Source organism: Eschrichtius robustus, chromosome 13, assembly GCF_028021215.1.
Source record: "Eschrichtius robustus isolate mEscRob2 chromosome 13, mEscRob2.pri, whole genome shotgun sequence".
In the NCBI taxonomy this organism is placed as follows: Eukaryota; Metazoa; Chordata; class Mammalia; order Artiodactyla; family Eschrichtiidae; genus Eschrichtius; species Eschrichtius robustus.
In genome coordinates this window covers 88,729,206-88,748,991 of record NC_090836.1, presented here as the reverse complement: position 1 = coordinate 88,748,991, position 19,786 = coordinate 88,729,206, and positions in this window count along the sequence as shown.

Here is a 19,786-nt window from a genome sequence, read left to right as displayed (position 1 = left end):
GAACTACCTTCACCAGGGCCACCCCTAGGGTGTGTGAGACCATAGGTGACTATTTTTGTGGGGTCCCTATCTAAATAAACAATTTGATTTAAAAAAAAAACAAAAACAAAACCCCCAAACCTATTCTGGGCCAGGCACTGTACTTAACAGTGGAATCTATGAGTTTTGCCAACATCTAGGCCCCCATTCTTCTGGTAACAGTGCCCCGATTTTCCTTAAGCATCCCCTTTGTTAGTCTATATCAAGGTTTTCCAACTTTGGCACTATTGTCATTTGGGCCGGGGTAACTCTTTGTGGTGATGAGTTGCCCTGTGCATTGTAGGATGTTTAGCAACATCCTGGCCTCTGCCCATGAGCTATCAGTAGCATCCCTGTCCCCCAGTTATAACAACCAAAAATTAGTCCAGACATTGCCAAATGTCCCCTGGGGATCAAAAATCATCCCCCGGCCCATTGAGAAGTACTGTTGTGAACTGCCTATGGGGTCACGTGGTAAGAAACTGTGGGTGACCTCTAGGAGCTGAGAGTGGCACAGATGGAAAGGAAATTAGGACCTCAGTCCTACAACTGCAAGGAACTGAATTTGCAACAAGAATGAGCTTGGAAGCAGATTTTTCTACTGAGCCTCCAGATGAGAACTCGGCCTGGCTGATCCCTGGATGTCAGTCTGTGAGATAATACATGGGATGTGGCTGTACGCTGCTGGGTTTGTGGGGATTTGTTGTGCAGCAATAGGGACCTTAAGTACCATGAGATATATCTATATCTTTATAATAATTTCCCCCACTCCTTTTTTCCCTTAAGCCATATCAAATAGATTTGTTATTTGCAACTAAAAATGTCCTAAGTAAAAAATTACCTCGTAAGCCTACTGAATCAGACAATTGTATTGATCTGTACATTTCACTACTTATAAATTTTACCTAAATTAAAAAAGAAAAACAGGAAAAAATTATCTCATAGGGTTGCCATGAGGCATAAATGAGATAATGTACATATAGTTCTGTGTTAGATACAAGTGGCTATAACTTAAACTAGGTTAAGTGAAAAAAGGAATGTACAGGCTCACAGAACTGAAAAATCTAGGGGTACGTCTATGTATTAGTTCTCCATTGTCGTGTTTCCTTTCTTTTTAAAGCTGAATGACATTCCATTTTATGTATGTGTCATATTTTGTTTATCCAGTCATCTGTCAGTGGATGTGTGGGTTGCTTCCACCTATGGCTGTTGTGGATAGTGCTGCTATGAACATGGGTGTGCAAATACCTTCCTGCTTTCATTTTTTTTTGGATTATATACCAGAAGTGGGATTGCTGGATCATAAGGAGGTTCTATTTTTTTTAATTTTTTGAGGAAACGCCATACTGTTTTCCATCAAAAGTTCATCATTTCACATTCCCACCAACAGTGCACAAGGTTTGCAGTTCCTCCACATCCTCACCAACACTTGTTATTTTCTGGGTTTTTTTCCACACTAAGTTTTATTTTATTTTTTAATAACGCAGTGGATGCAGCATGGAGAATGGATTGGAGGGGTTCCAGGGTTAATGCCTACGGGCCTGGAATTGGCCTGAGATGAGCTGCCAACGTGGAAGAGGTACCTGCATAGCACTGGCCTCTGGTCAAGATAGTGTGTTGCTTCGTAATCATGGACCCAAGGTAAGTTTCAGGGAGATTCGTGCCAGCATTGTTTATTGATAATTGTGAGATGGATGATTTGCACCTGGTCTCAGTGAGACCCCCTTGAAGGGGCTCACCATTGGGGTGGATACATTGCAAGAATATCCCATGTGACAGGATAAGAAGCCTGGCTATACTCCATTTTGGACACTGATTCCAAGGTGTTCAGTGTACATGTTGGTGGTTCCTGACCTAAAGGCAAAACTGTGTCCATTCAGCAAAGCAGAAAGAGAACTACTCGTGTGTACATCTGGCCTTTCTGGACCCTTTGTTGTGAAGCAGACTTTGCCTGCTTCCTATGCATAACCTTCCTTTAATGCTGCTGCTATACTTTAGCCCTTTCTGCAACGTCGGCATTTTGGGTCCTGTTAGGTTTCTTTAGGGATCAACCTCTGCTGACTGCCACCATTACTGCAAGGGGGGAATGACTGGTTCTGTGGTATCCCCGTGTCTAATATAGTGCCTGGCGGACAATGTGCATTTATTGTCAGTATTTGTTGAGTCGTCCAGGCTGGAGCTGCTGAGGAGTGCGGAGTGGGGACGGAAGTCCCACTATCCAGCTCCTCTGCTCCCCCCTGGGTCACACGGACTGCTCGTCAGTGCCTCGCCCAGAAGAGCTGCTCAGTACACATTTCTCAAATGAGCAAGTAAATGAAAGAAAAAAAAACAAATGTTCTCTTTACTTGGACGTGGCAATGATCTCAAGGTGCTACAGAGCAAAACAAAGGAAGGTCAATGAGCAAGCCACATAGAGCTCGTCCTTCTCCAGGACTCCTGGACACTCCTTTCTAATGACAGCTTCTCATGAACCCTTTTAGATAAGCTGTCCTCAAATGAGAGGGTCCAACTGATTTTATTCTGTGGGCATTTCACCCGTGCTCCTCTCTCAACATCACCCCAGGGATTCACCAGCCTTTTTTGAACTGCCAACAATGGTTTAAAAGCAGATATTTTTGTACTAGTTGATTCTTGTCAATCCTGCCTCTTTTACAGTTTCTTGTTCCAAAAATAGCCTGTAATTTTGCTTTGCCCTAAGAACCTCTGAAGAAGGATTCTCCATTTGAAAAAATAAAAATAAAATAAAAGGCATTGAAGCCCTGTATACAGAGAGATCTTAACGTGCCATCATTTCTTGGGCTTCTTTCTTTTATTTTCCTTAAGCACCAACTGGCTCCCCAAAAATGTGTGAGGCCTTTCTCAAGTTCTGTATTATTTCTATTCAGCAGCCATGAAACACCTTTTGTACTTGAGATGGACTTTGACAGAAGGATCTAGGAGCAAGTGTTCATTTTAGGTTTTTCTGAACATTAATAAGAACAAACTTGATGGTTCCTGGAAATCACTGGGGGGGTGGGGAAAGGTGGACATGCCCGTGGCTTTAGTACTTGGAAAAGGAGCAACAGGCTTCTCAATCCAGACATTTTAAAGTAGACACACAGAAAACATATGCGACGATAAAAGTGCTAATAATCCAAAAGAGGACTAAGCCAAAAAAGCTTATCTTGGGCAAAAGAATGCGTTTTGGTATTTACATTTGCAAATGGGTTGCCTGATTTCTTGTATACCTAGACAAGAACGAAGCTGCTCTGACCCAAGACTCTGCTCTGACTCAGAGAAACTGACCCAAGAAGGACTAGAGAGACCCATAGTTTCCTCATGCAAAGACTCTACCTCCTACCCCATGCTGTGAGAGCAGTGCCTTCCTTTTCATGTCCAATCCACACCTTCTCTGAGTAAAGTTGAGATAATAATGAAGCATTTTTGTTTAAAAAATAAAGTAGTTGGGGACTTTTTCAGGTACAACTGGAATAAACACCAGAATAAGTAGATTAAATGAAAAGACAACTCATTGACACATGGAGAGTCTGTTGGCTTCAGGCACAGCTTGATCCAGGAGCTCAAATGATGTTATCAGGACTCTGTTTCTGTTAAACAGGACTTCTCTACTAGAGATCATAGTGATCACTGGCAGCTCAGACATATCCTACCAGCTTAGCATCCTCAGAGGAAGGAGAGCATTTTCCCAAATCCTGTTGGCAGCAAAGTCTCAAGGAAGGTTTTGAATGGTATCATTTGGGTCATGTGCCCAATCCTGAGCCATTCATTTTGTCTGAGGGCATGGAGTCCCTTGGGAGATGGATATGAGCAAACCCACTCGAACTACATGGGGCACGTTTCCCTACAGGGATGAAGAATGCTGTTTCTAGAAGAGGGAAGGGATGTCAGGCAGACAATCACAACAGCTATGCCCCACAAAAGGTCTTTCAGAGTAACTTACCCAGCAGAACAGAGAGGCAGAAGGAAGGAAGAGGCCAGGGGTGGGGTGTCAACTATGGGACATGATTTTTTTTCATTTCTAATTTCTTGTTTTCCTCCTTCCTTCATTTGTTTCATTCAACAAAACTTCTTGCTTGCTGGAAACAGCAGGAGCTGGGATTGCAGGCTTACAACACCACGTACGAGGGTTTTAATAGAGATGTGAACAATGGAGGCTGGACAGACTTCCTGAGAATGTAATTTTGAGTCAGGTCTGAGCAGTGAGAAGGAGGGAGATCACTAGAGGAGGGAGGAGAGGTGAAGAAATGCCAGATAAAGGAGACAGCTGGCATCAAATTATGGCATTCTGGCAGGGTAGGCACATTCATTCAACACTGGAACATTCCCCACGGCTGGGGCAGGGGCTGAATGGGAGAAAGGGGGGCCAGTGATGAGAGAGGAGCTGGGAGAGGGACCTCAGGGCAGATTGTGAAATGCCTTGAACTTCACGCCAAGATGTTTGGACTTGATCTTCTCTCTACGTTTTGGGGAGGTCTTTAACCCTAGAATTAAATTTTCAAATATTTTTATGATGATATCTCTGGCAGCTGACAAGAAGGTGAGGTGGGATTGGGCAAGACGGCTGGCAAGGAGTCCAGTTTTGAGGCTAAGTTGGGAATTGTGGCCAGAAGTGACAAAGACCCCTAAGGCAGTGGTAGAGGAAGGGTGGGATTCTGGAGGCACAGCTCAGGTAGAATCCACGGGATTTGGTTTTGCCACAGATTGGGGAAGAACTGATTAACAGAAGAGGTATATGGAGACAAGAGTTGGAAGTAAGGAGCTACTGCCCTCCCCTGGCAAATTATTGCCAGAATGAATCATCCATTAAGAGACAGGAATGTTCACTGTATTCTCAGAACAGAAGATGCTTGTTTCTGGGACACGCCAGTCAGGAGGTATGGGTTGCATTCGTGTAGATTTTCATTTCATTCGCTTCTCCAGAAATATTTATTAGGTCCTGTTACGTGCCCAGTCCTGTGCCAGATGCTGGGTACAGACTGGGAAGTGAAACAGACACCCTTCCTGTCATCATGGAGCTTTCTATACACTGTACTGGAGGGAAGGACAACAAACAAATGTATGTATAATTAACATGTACAAACTGTGTTAAATGTATGAAGACAATCAGTTCCAGGTGCAATGAAAAGAAATGAAGGGAGCAGAGAACCTCCTAAGACGGATGGTCAAGATGAGGCTCGATTCAGAGTGGGACCGTCCACATCCCCTTTCATCCGGGGAGGGCATTTCTAGCCAAGCAGATGTCAAACTAACGAAAATTTTGATATGTTGATAAATTTCATATTGAGTTCAAAGTCACTCTTTTCTCCAAGTATCTTGCAGTTTTAAATGCACTCTGAGTAACTTGCTTTACTTATCCTCAAGTTTTATGAGTATAGCTCATTTAGTATTTTAAAATTTGCAATATGATTCTCCATATTTGCTGACTGGTTTATGTGATATCCCTGGGGTAGATTGTTAAAACAATGGCTCCCACTCTATCACCCTTTCCTGTATGCAATCTCTTAGGTAGGCCCCTCCCACACTGACATGTGGTGTGGCCATGTGACTTGCTTTGACCAATGGAATATTAGGAGACATAAAACAAGCAGAGAATTAAAAAGTGCTTGAACATTGGGCTTGCCCTTTCTTCTCCCTGAGAATGACATGTGAGGAAGCCTGAGCTAGCCTCCTGGAGGATGAGTATCCCAGCTGAGTCCTCCTAGGTCAATGAGCTCTCAACCAGTCTACAGGCTGACTGTCACCACAGGAGTGACCCTAGACAACCAGCAGAAAAATCTATCTAGCTGAGCTTAGTCCAAATTACTAGGCCCAAAGAAATTTTGAGCAAATTAAAGGGTTGTTGTTTTAAGCCACTAAATTTTAGGGGCTTCTTATGCAGCGATACATAACTGATATGCTGTAATCCTCAAACAACTTAATTATTAGTTTGTAAACAAGAAAACTTAAAAGCAGCAAAGCTAAATGACCCTCCTAAGATCTCATCATAGTTTGGGGGTGGATCTGAATTCTTACTTTACATCCTAGACCTTATTCTAAAGACCACTTCATTTCTGCAACTTCCAGTATCTCTCGGAAAATACCCAAACCTAAACCCACTAATGAGTCATGGTTCCCCAACTTCCCAGTTTTCTTAGCAGGTATCTTAAAGTGATATTAAGATACCGGGCTTTAATTTAAGTGATTAAGAACCAAGATTATATATAATTGCATGAATAAACGGAACTAAACTGATCATTTTCAAAATAGCCACATAACCTTGTAATCAAAACTCATAACCATCTGTGAAATATTCTTTCTGTCATTCTAAACAACAAACGAATTAAGAGGAAATAAAAGGACATTTTACTCAACTTGTTAAAAAGAAATTATTGTGACTTTTTTTCATTGTGCTTAGAGAAGAAACATACTTTTCCAGTTCTTTGAAATATTAAAACAATAACTAAACCTAAAGTGGTGTAATCTAACACATATGTTCTGAATCCTTACAGATAGGAAATAATTTGTTCCCTAGGACATAAGAGAAACTCACATCTCTTTAATGTTTTGTATACTTTTTTTTCAACTTGAGAATCACTTTCAACTTTTTAATAATAATGACTTGAAGATGTTGAGTGACTTGCCCAAGATTACAGATTATAAATCATAGAGATGGAATCAAATATTTTTCTTTTTGATGCCAAGTCCCATTCTCTTAACTGCCCTAAATAAAATAATAATAACTATTATTGTACAAGTAATATGGTCACTTTCTTCTTCCTAACAGAAGGAATTTTTTTTGCAGTTTCCCATCCTCCCCCCAGTAGCCACATTCTTCTGGGGAGGTGGGCACTAGACCATCTTGAGGGTGTGGTCCTGACTGGTCTATCTTTAAGTCAATCATAGTGGTCTCAGCTGGTTTACACAAGGACATGTGATCCCTGTGACACATAGGGAAAGTCTGCTGGGGCATTTTTTCTTAAAAAGAGAGAATGCTTGTGACTGTCATGAGAATAACTTCTCAGCTCTCCAGCTGCAGGGATCGTAATTAACAGTCTCTGAGCACCTGAGGCCACGCTTCCCAGGGCAGCTTCCAGCCAAGAATGGAGTGTGGCAGTGGTGGAGTGTGACATGGGACTCCTGTGTCAGGTGACTTTGATCAGCGGTAACTTCGGCTAGGTGCCTCTGGCCTTCTCTGTAAGGGATGTTAAGTTTGGATGTTTCTCCTGAAACTACCGCACCTATCCCACATGAGCGGAGCTGTCTGAGAACAAAGCCTGCTCCCAGAGAATGGCAAAGCAGAAAGATGGAAAGAACCTGGGTCTCCAATGATGTTTTGAGCTGCTAGGTTAATCAATCCCAGGTTCCCCCTAAATTTCCTTATTGTGTGAACCGCTGAGTTGAGGTTTTCTTTATTTGCAGCAGAAAGCATTGTGATGGATACAATTATTCTCCAACCCCACTTCCTAGAAGAAACCTCTAATAACATTTTACTATGAACTTTTCCAATACATTTACAAACATATATACCATTTTGCAACTTGCTTTATTTTGTAGTCATCAATATGTTACGTACGTCCTTCCACATCGGTACCTATAGATTTACCTCTCTCTTTCTCACAGCCGCACAGAATTCTATATGGGGATGTGCCCTCATCAATGTGCTTCTATCCATGATCATTCACGGTGTGCCCTTTTTCTGAGTCAAAAGACTTGAGAGCCACTGGCAGAGCCTTCCTTAGAGGTCAAATTACTATGTTCTGTTCCTCTTTCCATCCCAGAAACGGGAACACTTTCAACACAGGGGGAAATATACTTTTAAATGTACTCCAAAGGCAGCCTGAGCAAATAAATCAGACTTAGGAACCAGAGAGGGCACACGTTTTGTAGAAGACGAGACCTCCCAGTGAGGCCTGGTCACAGAGACGCAGCCTGAGACTGCTTGCGGAAGAGGGCAAGAGTATTCCAGATTATTCTAGCCACTTCCTCGCTCCTCCACTCCACCGGCCTCGCCTCCTTCTCGGCCCTCTGGTGCGCCAGGTTCTGGGGGCCGCGAGGGAGGCGGGGAGTGAGTGGGCTCATGCGGACGAATCATCCTGCAGGAACAGGCTCCGCTACTTACGCTGGGCTCGGTGGGATCGAAGACACCTGCTCCGCCCGACCCAGCCTGGCCAGCTTCCACAGCCCTTTCCCGGCAGGTGTCCGGCCCCGCCCCCTAAACAGCCAGACCCCGCCCCCTAAACAGCCAGACCCCGCCCCAGCCCTACCCACAGCCTGGCTCCACCCACTGCCACCGCCGGCCCCGGCCCCGTCCCTGCCCGCTGCTGGGACTTCTGGCTCTGGCGTCCACCTCTCCCCTTACTCTGTATGGGATTGTTTTGAGTCTGCAAGCAGCAAACCAAAACAACACAGAAAGTGTCCACTCTAAGGTGCTGTTTTTGTTAGGGCCAAACAAACAATGTGTTTCACCTAACGAGATCCTCCACCTTACCTTCTGAGAGGTGGAGTGGTCCTCAAATCCCAAGCCCATCGCAAAAGTCTCATGGTGAGGGCAGAACTCCGCACCATGATCCTCACAGGAACTTCTTCTGGCGGAAACTGCATTTCCTCCCCTTTCCAGGAAACTTCCCACGTTCAGCCGGCTGATTTCAATCACTCTATCGACCTCAAACTGGCCTGGCTTAGAGATGGATCTTATCTGGCTGGGAATATAAAAGCAGCGGGCTTGGCTTTTTTTGAGCATTTGAAGCCCTGCCTACCTATTATAGCAAACATTAAAATAGCAACTAAGCACATCACACATTAAATATACTTTTTAAGTTTTTGCTATATATGTTATTCGATCAAGATGGAGAAAAGTGGGTATAATATGCCAATGTTTATATAAAAAGAGGGAGATACAAATCTGTATGTATATTTACTTATTTGGCAGAGAAAAGGACAATGGAAAAATATACCATTAAAGTGAACAGTTATCTATAGGTGAGAGGAAGAAACTGGAAAGAACAGAAATAAAAGCTAGACTTCGAAGGTACCTTGTTTTGTAGATTCAAGGAACCACATGATATTTTGTATAATTATAAAAATAAAATTAAATGACAAAAAGCATTATTTAACAGTGAAAGCAAAATGGAAGAAAAAAAAAGAAAGGAAGAAAGAAAGAAAAAGAAGTTAACTGTATATCCAGCTGTTAGTATAACCACATTGTGAAGAACTGAGACCAAAATAACAAACAACCCTCTGGGCAACACTGTAGGATGCTAGAGAACCAAGTCATTATTTTGAAAACTGGTAAATAAAAAGAAAGAATCAAGCATTTACCTTGCCTTTTTAATGCAAGCTATGCTTTGGGGTAACCAATTAATTGATGAGGGAACGTTTCTTTTTATAGTACTCCAACTGTTAAAAGAAGGAATGATAGAATAACACCATTTTACAACTTTGAAAGAATTAATGGTTCTAGGCAATGATCACCAGTGGTTGCAAATATCTCAAAAACAAATACAACCAGATATTGTGTGCCTCCTGATAGAGGTACCTCTGAAGGAGGCTTCCAAAAAAATTCCATCATAATCTAATCAAGTAACTTGACCTGACTACCAACTCAGGAAATATCAGGGAAAGGAGATGTGAAGTGACACTGCAAACTAGCAAAATCCAGACTATGGCGAACTCCACGGGACAAACAACCTGGTTTATTCAACAAGACAAATTGTCAGTAAGAAGAAAAAGAGATGGAGGGGAAAACCTACAGATTAAGAGGCATTTGAGAGACATCATTCATTTGCATTGAATGGACTTTATTTGGATCTTGATTCAAACAAACTCTAAAAAAAAAATCAGTTCTATAAACAAGCACACATATTTGAACACTGGCTAGATATTTGATGGTATTAAAATTTTATTGTTTATTTTTGTTTGTGTTTATTTATATTTACCGGGCTTTGGGGTTATTTTTTGTGTTTCTGTGGTTATGTTTTTTAAAAGAGTCCTTATCTTTTAGAAATAAATGTTGAAATATTTACAAACAAAATGATAGAATGGATGTCTGGAATTTTTTTCAAAATAATCCTGGCTTGGGGACAGGGCAATGGGTAGGGATGTAGATTGGCCATGAGTTGATCATGGCTGAAGCTGAGTGAAAGGTACATGGGGTTAATTATTACTATTTCCTTTACATTTGTATTTGCTTGAAAATTTCATTGCTAAAATGTTTTAAGAAATCCTTTGGAAAGGGTTCTTATAATTCTGCTTTTGAAATTACTTGAGTGTGAGTAACTCATTTAATTTGGCGACGACTTCTTAGAAATCAGTTCATATTTTGGAATTCTTTCCAAGTGAGAAAATAATGATAATAACAACAACAGTTAGTACACATCCTTAGAGTGTGCCAAGTACTCTTCTAAGTGTTTAGCTCATTTAATCTTTTCAACAGTCTTTGAGGTTAGTGGTATAACTAACCCCATCTTATATACGGGATTACAGAGGATAAGGAAACGGAAGCTCAGGGAGATTGTATTACTTGTCAGAAGTCACACAGGTGAATGAGGAGCCAAGATTTGACCACAGGCAATATAGCTTCACAGTTCATACTTTTAACTACTATATTAATCTACAAATTATTTTCCAATATAAGGACATTTTTATGAATACTAGATTGAATAATTAATGACGTTGACATAAGGATACTTCACACACATTTAGTTAATCTTCATTAACTTACATTTTGAGATTTTTCTCTTTGTACTTCAGAGCAATACTTTCTTGCAAGAACCCAAATATTTTCATAAATCCCAAATATCTCACAGGCCCTATGCCTGGGGCCTCTCCTGCCCAGTGTATAAAACAACCTGAGATCTAGGGCAGAAAATTGATTGATTCTCAGGTGTTGCTTCAGCCTGATCCTCTCGTCCTGGTTTTATCAACTTTCAACATCCCTCCCCATTGTCTCTATCTGCCTCCTTTGGTATATCTGCCACTCATCTTCTGGAGTGGATCCCAGTGTATTTTGATCCTTGATTCTACCTTGAGCGGCTAGTATCAGTTTGCTCCTAAGGAATATGTTTTGGCTTTTCTGGCTCTCCCCAGCTCACAGGGTTTGTTGGCCAGTTTTTGGTCAGAATTCACAGGCTCTGGGCCTAAGAAATGCATTGAGTTGGGCAGGGCACTCACCTCAAACTTTCTTCCCAATCCCCACTGATAGAGCTTAGTCTGTTCTAGAAGACTTTGAAAAGTTCTAGCCAATGGGATTCCTGGATCTAGCTTCTGTGTAGTGACCAACTAACCGGATGTGAGGATAGTTTAGCTAGTGGGCAATAAAAAAATAAAATAAAATAAAATAAAATAAAAATACCTGCACACAGTCAGCCCATGAATTCCCCTAATACTGGATCCTCCAATACTGGTTATAGGACCCTGGGATCCCTCATGTTCTCAGTCATCTTATTGTGTGTCTTATTTTTCCACTTGAGTCTGTTCTTTGCATTAATTTTAATATCACTTAATCTGCCCTGAATGTTTGGAGCTGGGAGGAAGGGACATAGTGTAATTTGCCCTGGGCCTGCTGGAGAGCTACTAGCTATGAACCCTCCCTAAAGATAACTCTGAACACAGGATAAGCATGTATGCATGCATGCCAAGAATGATTTTATTTATTTATTTATTTATTTATTTATTTATTTATTTATTTATGGCTATGTTGGGTCTTCGTTTCTGTGCGAGGGCTTTCTCTAGTTGCGGCAAGCGGGGGCCACTCTTCATCGTGGTGCACGGACCTCTCATTATCGTGGCCTCTCTTGTTGCGGAGCACGGGCTCCAAACGCGCAGGCTTAGTAATTGTGGCTCACGGGCCTAGTTGCTCCGCGGCATGTGGGATCCTCCCAGACCAGGGCTCGAACCCGTGTTCCCTGCATTGGCAGGCAGATTCTCAACCACTGCGCCACCAGGGAAGCCCCCAAGAATGATTTAATAAGAAGTCTGCAATGTATCAAAAAATAAAAGAATAGGCATAGACTGACTCAAGGATCAAAAGAGCAGAACTTTGAACTTCCAAATCAATTTTTCCTCTAAAACAGATGTTTAAAAACCTTTATAGGCAGCAGACCTGAAGGATTTTGGTTTTGTGGTCTCATATACAAGCAGATAGCCAACTCCAAAGGGTAAGGCTTGTTAGCATTGGTTCCATCCTTCCTTAGTGAATAAATAAAGTGCCACTTATTGAATTGCCTCTATTGGTCCCTGCATTGCCCCTATATTCTTTGAAGTTTCTGGAATCCAAGAGTTGGCCTGTTCCATCCTATATAGTTTAGGAAATTTTAAAGTGGCCCAAGGCAAATAAGACTCAGAGCCAGAAACACAGCCTGATATCACTGATAAGATAACAAGAAAAGGATGAGCTAAATACACTATATTTAATCTTGGGAACGTTTATGTTGCTATTTGCATCATTCCAATTAAAAGAGTGATGTACACAAATGAAGTTTCCTACAGTTGTTGTGATGTGAAATAGTCCAGGATTGTGCTAGGCAAGGGTTTTCTGAGCAGGGTGGTGGTGTGGGGTGGTGAGGATGAGCTGAAATGGAGAACAAGGTATGACAGGTGTATGGGGTGGGCTGAGCCACCACCTTGTACAACTACAGGGGATGCCGCTCATTACCGTGTAAGTGAGTGGCGCTCCCTGGCGTTGTGCAGTGCACCACCTGTGCCCCAGGGGTCTAGGAGAGGGAGGGAGCAGTGTCCTGGCAAACAGACAAGTAGTCCTTTCCCATTTGTCTACCCAGTGAGTGATGGCTTCATTAAGTTTCAGAACTTGTTTCACTGTCGCTATCGTACCTGAAGCTTTCCTAACATTGCACACCACCCTGCAGAGAGTTAACAGGATCACCTTCTACATTCCATTTCTCCCCTAAACACAATTTCTTCACTGAACGTACCACCCTGAAATTGTAAGAATTAGGTGCTGTCTCCCTTGCTAGATCACTTTTCTTTTTTTAAATAAATTTACTTATTTATTTATTTATTTTTGGCTGAGTTGGGCTTTCTCTAGCTGTGGCGAGCAGGGGCTACTCTTCATTGCAGTGCGAGGGCTTCTCATTGCGGTGGCTTCTCTTGTTGCGGAGCACGGGCACTAGGTAGTTGAGACTCACGGGCTCTAGAGCGCAGGCACATGGGCTTAGTTGCTCTGCGGCACGTGGGATCTTCCCGGACCAGGGCTCGAACCCGTGTCCCCTGAATTGGCAGGCATATTCTTAACCGCTGTGCCACCAGGGAAGCCCGCTAGATCATTTTTTGAAGGCAGGAAACATTGTGTTTCGTTCATATTTGTAATTCTATTGCCTGGCACCTAGTACGCACTCAGCAAATGTTTACTGAACTGCACCAAAAGCAAAGGATGGTTTCATCATCTCTTAAATTCAAATCTAGAGATAAGACAAGCATTTCCTGAAGTGTGGACCACAGAACAGCAGTCCTAGAGAAATGCTTTTTCTAAAAGGGTAAACGCTGCAACCAAATTATCCCATCATGAAAATCGCAGTGCATATTACATAATACAGGCTCTATGAAGTCCTGCAATTAAAAAAAAATCTTTTTAACTTCGTTTTGAAAGCAGAATTTCCAAATTCATTTGAGCATGGGATCGTCCCCTTCTTTGTGGTAACATAACATTTCTAAGGACACTTAAGAAACACTGCACCAGAGTATCTTTTTTTTTTCTTCTTTTTACTGAAGTATAGTTGATTTACAATGTGTGCCAATCTCTGCTGTACAGCAAAGACTCAGTTATATACATATATACATTCTTTTTTTATATTCTTTTCCATTATGGTTTATCACAGGATATTGTATATAATTCCCTGTGCTATACAGTAGGACCTTGTTGCTTATACCAGAGTCTCTTGACGTGTATAAACCAATCTCTATTCACATTTCTCAAATCCAAACTGGGAGCCTGCCTTTTTAGTTCGCCCCTGAAAAGAACTCAATTTATTTATTTATTCATTTACATATTCACTTAACTAACATATATGGAATGTTTATGGCTCATATGCCAAGGATACCAAAAGATGCCCTAGCCTCCCAAGAATTCATGGTCAAGACAAGAAGACAGAGAGCTAAAAAGACTCTTACAGTACATACAACTCAATAGCTGTATGATAGAAATAGCCCCTGCTTCACACCACTCTGAGCCATTATTCACATTGAAGTCTAGATCAGCTGGGAGGGGATGGGGAGAATTCATCTGCCAGGGTGTCTCCACTGGGGTGAAGAACTAGTTGGTTTTTGTGACATTATGACTTATAATAAGAAATAGACATTTGGTCTTCCTAAAACCCTTAGAATTTCCTAATAAGAGGATAAAGGTGTCTTCATATTCACAACAAACCCCTTCAACTACACCTGAGTTTATGTCAGTGAGGCGACTTTTGGAAAGCTCCTAAGGCTAGGGGCTGGTTGCCAGGGGAACCAACGAGGTGTTTAGAGGGTTGGAACTCTCAGTCCTTCCCCCTCCACAGCCCCCACCTGCAGAGAGGGGAGAAGGGGTGGAGATCAAGTTCAATCACCAATGGCCAATGATTCAATCAATCATGCTTCTGTAATGAAGCCTCCATTAAAAACTCAAAAGGATGGGGTTCAAAGAGCTTCTGGGTGGGTGAGCACTTGGAGATCTGGGGAGACTGGCACACCGGAGAGGGCATGGAAGCTCCGAGCTTCTTCCCACATACCTTGCCCTATGCATCTCTTCATTTGTTTCTCCATCTGTTTCCTTTATAATATGTTTCATAATAAACTGGTAAACGTAAGTAAATGTTTCTGAGTTTTTTTCTGAGTTCTAGGAGCCACTGCAGAAAATTAATTGAACCTGAGAAGGGTGTCGTTGGACCCTCCAATCTCTAGCCGGTGGTCGGAAGCACAGGTGACAATCTGGACTTGTGATCGTGTCTTGGAGTGGGGTGGAGGGGGTGTATCTTGTAGTCCTGAGCCCTTAACCTGTGGCATCTGACACTATTTCCGGGTAGATATTGTCAGAATTGAGTTGAACTGTAGGACACTCAGCTGGTGGTGGAAAATTTCTTTTTGGTGGTGGGGAAAAAAACCCAACAACAAAGTTTTTCTTTTTCAGTCTATTGTGAATCGATACCTTTGCAAAATACATAAAAAATGTATTACTAAGGCAGTGTGATAGTGGCATAAAGACATAGATCAGCAGTCCAGAAAACAACCCTCAGGTTTATGGTTAATTGATTTTCAGCAAAGGTGCCAAGACCTTTGCTGAAAATCAATTAATTTAATGGGGAACTAGGACTCTTTTCTTTTCAACAAATGGTAGTGGAAAAACTGAATATTCACACATAAAAGAATGAAACTGGATTCCTTCCTTACACCGTGCACAAAAATTAACTCAAAATTGATTACAGACCTAAATGTAAAAGATACTCTTTGAAGAAAATATGAGAGCAAACTTTTGGAATCTTGGGTTAGCCAAAGACTTCTTAAAGGATATGACACCAAAAGCACTAGAGACAAAAGAAAAAATAGATAATTGTATTTTATTAAAACAGAAAACTTTTGTGCTTCAAAGAATACCACCAAGAAAATGAAAAGACAACTCATAGAATGGGAGAGGATATTTGCAAAGCATACATCTCATAAGGGATTTAAAACCAGAATATATAAAGAACTATTGCAACGCAACCATAAAAAAAGATAAATAACCCAATTGAAAAATGGGCAAAGTGTCTGAATAGACATTTTTCCAAAGGAGATATACAGATGGCCAAAGATGTGAGCAGGGTTTGTAAACCAATAGGAGACAGTGTGGTTCCCCCGGTGTCAGCAAGAACCGGAAACCATTAGCAATGAAGGAGCGAGATGGGAGGGAATACTTTCAGAATCTATGGAGAGGAGCTGAAGGGAGAGGGCTGCCCAGACAGGACTGTGGCCTTTGATAGAGGGAGGCAGCAAATCCACTGCTTCCGGCGGGAAAGGAACCAGGGAAATAAACGCCCCAGACTCACTCTCTTCCTGCCTTTGATTTCTTCCCCCATTGGCCAAACTCAGAAGTAGAGCTCGAGTCCTCCAGGTGGAAGACATTGGTGGAAACAGGGTTAGGCAGAGGCGAGTTTGTGATTTAGGGAGTAGGAGTCAGAGGGAAAATCTATGCATTGGATGGACCTGGAAAGTCAAAATGAAAGAAAAACTAAGGTGAGTAGCAGAGCCGGAACAGGGAAGATGGGGGTGGGAACAGGATGTACTGTGGATTTAGAGGTGATACGGCTGCTCGCTGAGTACCAGGATGTTCTCTGCTGGGTGAAAACCAGGGGCGGCTCAGCTTGGAGCAGAAGTGGCCTAAAACTATTGTGCTGGTTCTCGACTTCTCTTTGGAGCATTGCCCTAGGCCAGAGGTCAGCACACTTATTCTCAGAGGGACAGATGGTAAATATTTTAAGTTTTGCATCACAGCTACTCAACCGACACTGCAGTGGGAAAGCAGCCTCAGACAATACATAGATGAATTGTGTGGCTGTGCTCCAGTACAACTTTATTTATAAACACCGCGGGCCTGCAAGCCATCGTTTGCCAACCCCTGCCCGAGACACTTAAGAATTTTTTCATCATTTTGCCTTCAGGTAAACTTTTTTTTTTTTTTTTTTTAAATTTTTACTTATTTATTTATTTTTAAATTTTTTGGCTGTGTTGGGTCTTCGTTGCTGCGCACAGGCTTTCTCTAGTTGTGGCGAGCGGGGGCTACTCTTCGTTGCGGTGCGCGGGTTTCTCATTGTCGTGGCTTCTCTTGTTACGGAGCTTAGGCTCTTGGTGCTTGGGCTCAGTAGTTACGGCACGCAGGCTCAGTAGTTGTGGCTCGTAGGCTCTAGAGAGCAGGCTCAGTAGTTGTGGCTCACGGGCCTAGTTGCTCCGCGGCATGCGGGATCTTCCCAGACCAGGGCTCGAACCCGTGTCCCCTGCATTAGCAGGCAGATTCTCAACCACTGCGCCACTAGGGAAGTCTCTTCAGGTAGCCTTTTGATGCATCTGTTCAAATGGCCTTTCCCCAATTCTGGCTTCTGACAGATAAACACTCTGGACTTCATTCAGTGTGCCAGGAATGAATGAGTCAGTAGATTCTGCCTTAATTCCTATAGATGTCCAAGAAAGGAAGCATGTGTAGCTGGCTGACCACTAACAAGGGACATGGGCAGGAATTTCCAGCTCCAATGTCTTCATTTCAAATATTTTCCTGAAAATATGTTAGGTTAAAGGAAGGTTTGCTTTTCATGCCAGGAAAATACTCTATTCTGGTGAAATGAAGATTAAGCTTGGAAATCACACAGACCTCAGTTTAAAGCCAGTCACTTACTAGCTGTTTGACCTTGCTGAACTACCTTTCTCATCTGTAGAATGAAGGTATTCCTGACCTGATAGGTAGCAATAGTTATTATTACTATGAGGAGTTACAAAATATGTTCCTATTTAGAGCTTTTTTCTCTCTTGCTCTTTTCTACTGCCCTCTTGAAGAATATTGGTTCTTAAAGTTTGTTCCCAAACTACAGGTTTTTCACTTGGGTTCTCTAAATGCTCCTTGGGCAAAGCCAGAATAGATCCCAGACAATTTATAAATTGATGGAGACACTTTTTTTATTTTTCATGGAAAGGCATTTTATTTTAAATATAACAGTGTGTACACATCAATCCCAAACTCCCAATTTATCTCTCCCCTCCACCCTTCCCCGCCATGCAACCATAAGTTCGTTCTCTAAGTCTGTGAGTCTATTGGAGACCCTTTGTTTGCAAGCAATAGAAACTGAATTCAAACTAATGTAAGGGGAAAAAAAGAAAGGTGGGGTAACTTATTGGATACTGGAATTTTTCTCAGAAGAAGCATAACAATTCAGCCTCAGGAAAGCATGGATTTCAGTAACTGAACTCATATTCTCTCTCTCTCTCTCTCTCTCCCCTTTTCTCTGCATTTCTTTTCCTGTGTGGACAAGTATTTTCTTTAAATTTATTTATGTATTTATTTATTTTTGGCTGTGTTGGGTCTTCGTTGCTGTGCGCGGGTTTTCTCTAGTTGCGGCAAGCAGGGGCTACTCTTCATCGTGGTGCCCGGGCTTCTCATTGCGGTGGCTTCTCTTGTTGTGGAGCACAGGCTCTAGGCATGCGGGCTTCAGTAGTTGTGGCATGTGTGCTCAGTAGTTGTGGCTCGTGGGCTCTAGAGCACAGGCTCAGTAGTTGTGGCCCATGGGCTTAGTTGCTCCGCGGCATGTGGGATCTTCCCGGACCAGGGCTCGAACCCGTGTCCCCTGCCTTGGCAGGCAGACTCTCAACGACTGCACCACCAGGGAAGCCCCTGAATGAGTATTTTCTATACTTCAAGGTAGGTGCCTGTTGAGAGCTCTCAGTCACATCACAGCTTCGCCACCTAAGAGGAAAGGAAAGTTCTTTGCTTCTTCTTCCCCTAGAGCTGTATTTTAAAACCCCATGAAAGGGTCCTGTCTGTCCTGACTTGGCTTGCGAGCCCATTCCTCGAGCTAATTGCCGTGGCTGTGGAGGTGAGCTACTATGATCCGCTGAGCTTGTGTCAAGTACGCACAGCATCTGATTGGCCGCACCCACTCGGACCACATGGCTGGAGTGGGGGAAGAGCACGTGTCTCCAGAGAAGAAGAGTGATGTTACCTGAAGAAGCATGGAAAGGTGTGCTGGGCAGAGAGATGCGTGCTATATTCACCAGCCATGTCTGCTCTATTAACCATATCAACATGGCAATTTTTCTAAGTGCCTGCCATGATTACAGTGCTAAGATCCTTACAGTGAGCTACAGGACATATGTGAGCACATGACTCCCACCCTATTGCTGGGGGCGGGTGGATGGGGGCGGGTATCTGTTAGAGGACTGGGCTGTGAACAGGACATCTGGGATCAGTTTAGTGTAAGGTATAAGGTAAGAGAGTCTACCTAATAGTTTTCCAAATGATCACGCTAGACCCATTAAAGTTTGATTCTAGTGTCATACATTTTTTTTTTCAGTTGAAAAATAAAAAAATGAAAGTCCAGTTCATGTCTCCCTGTTTTGACTCCTCTGGCTGTGTTTCTCTGTACTTCCCCTCTTCCCTGGCTCTCTCCTGGATACTATGTCTCCCTAATTACAAGCTTTGTAATGATTTCTTTTGCATGCATATCACCTGGGGTGGTAGAGAGGTGGATGTTTATATTAACTCAGGTGAAAGAAGATGACAAGCAGTATCACAGTGAGCAAAATTAACCTCCCTTTTGTGGTTATTACGTCTGGGACCATACTAGACACAGGACGTGTTACTCAAGACTTAACTTCAAGGGACAAAAACCCAGCTAGTACCAAGTGAAGTAAGTCAGACAGAGAAAGACAAATATTATATGATATCACGTATATGAGGAATCTATAAAATACTATGAATGAACTTATTTACAAAACAGAAGCAGACTCACAGACGTAGAGAACAAGCTTATGGATACCAAAGGGGAAGGGGGGCGTCGGGAGGGATAAGTTGGGAGTATGGGATTAACAGATGCACACTACCATACATAAAATAGATAAACACCAAGGATTTACTGTATAGCACAGGGAACTATATTCAATATCTTATAATAAAACTATAATGGAAAAGAATCAGGAAAAAAAAGAATGTGGATATATACACATATATGTATAATCAAATCACTTTGCTGTACACCTGAAACTAACACAATATTGTAAATCAACTATATTTCAATGAAAAAAAGAAGTAAAGTAAATTTAAAGAAGAAAAAAAGAACCA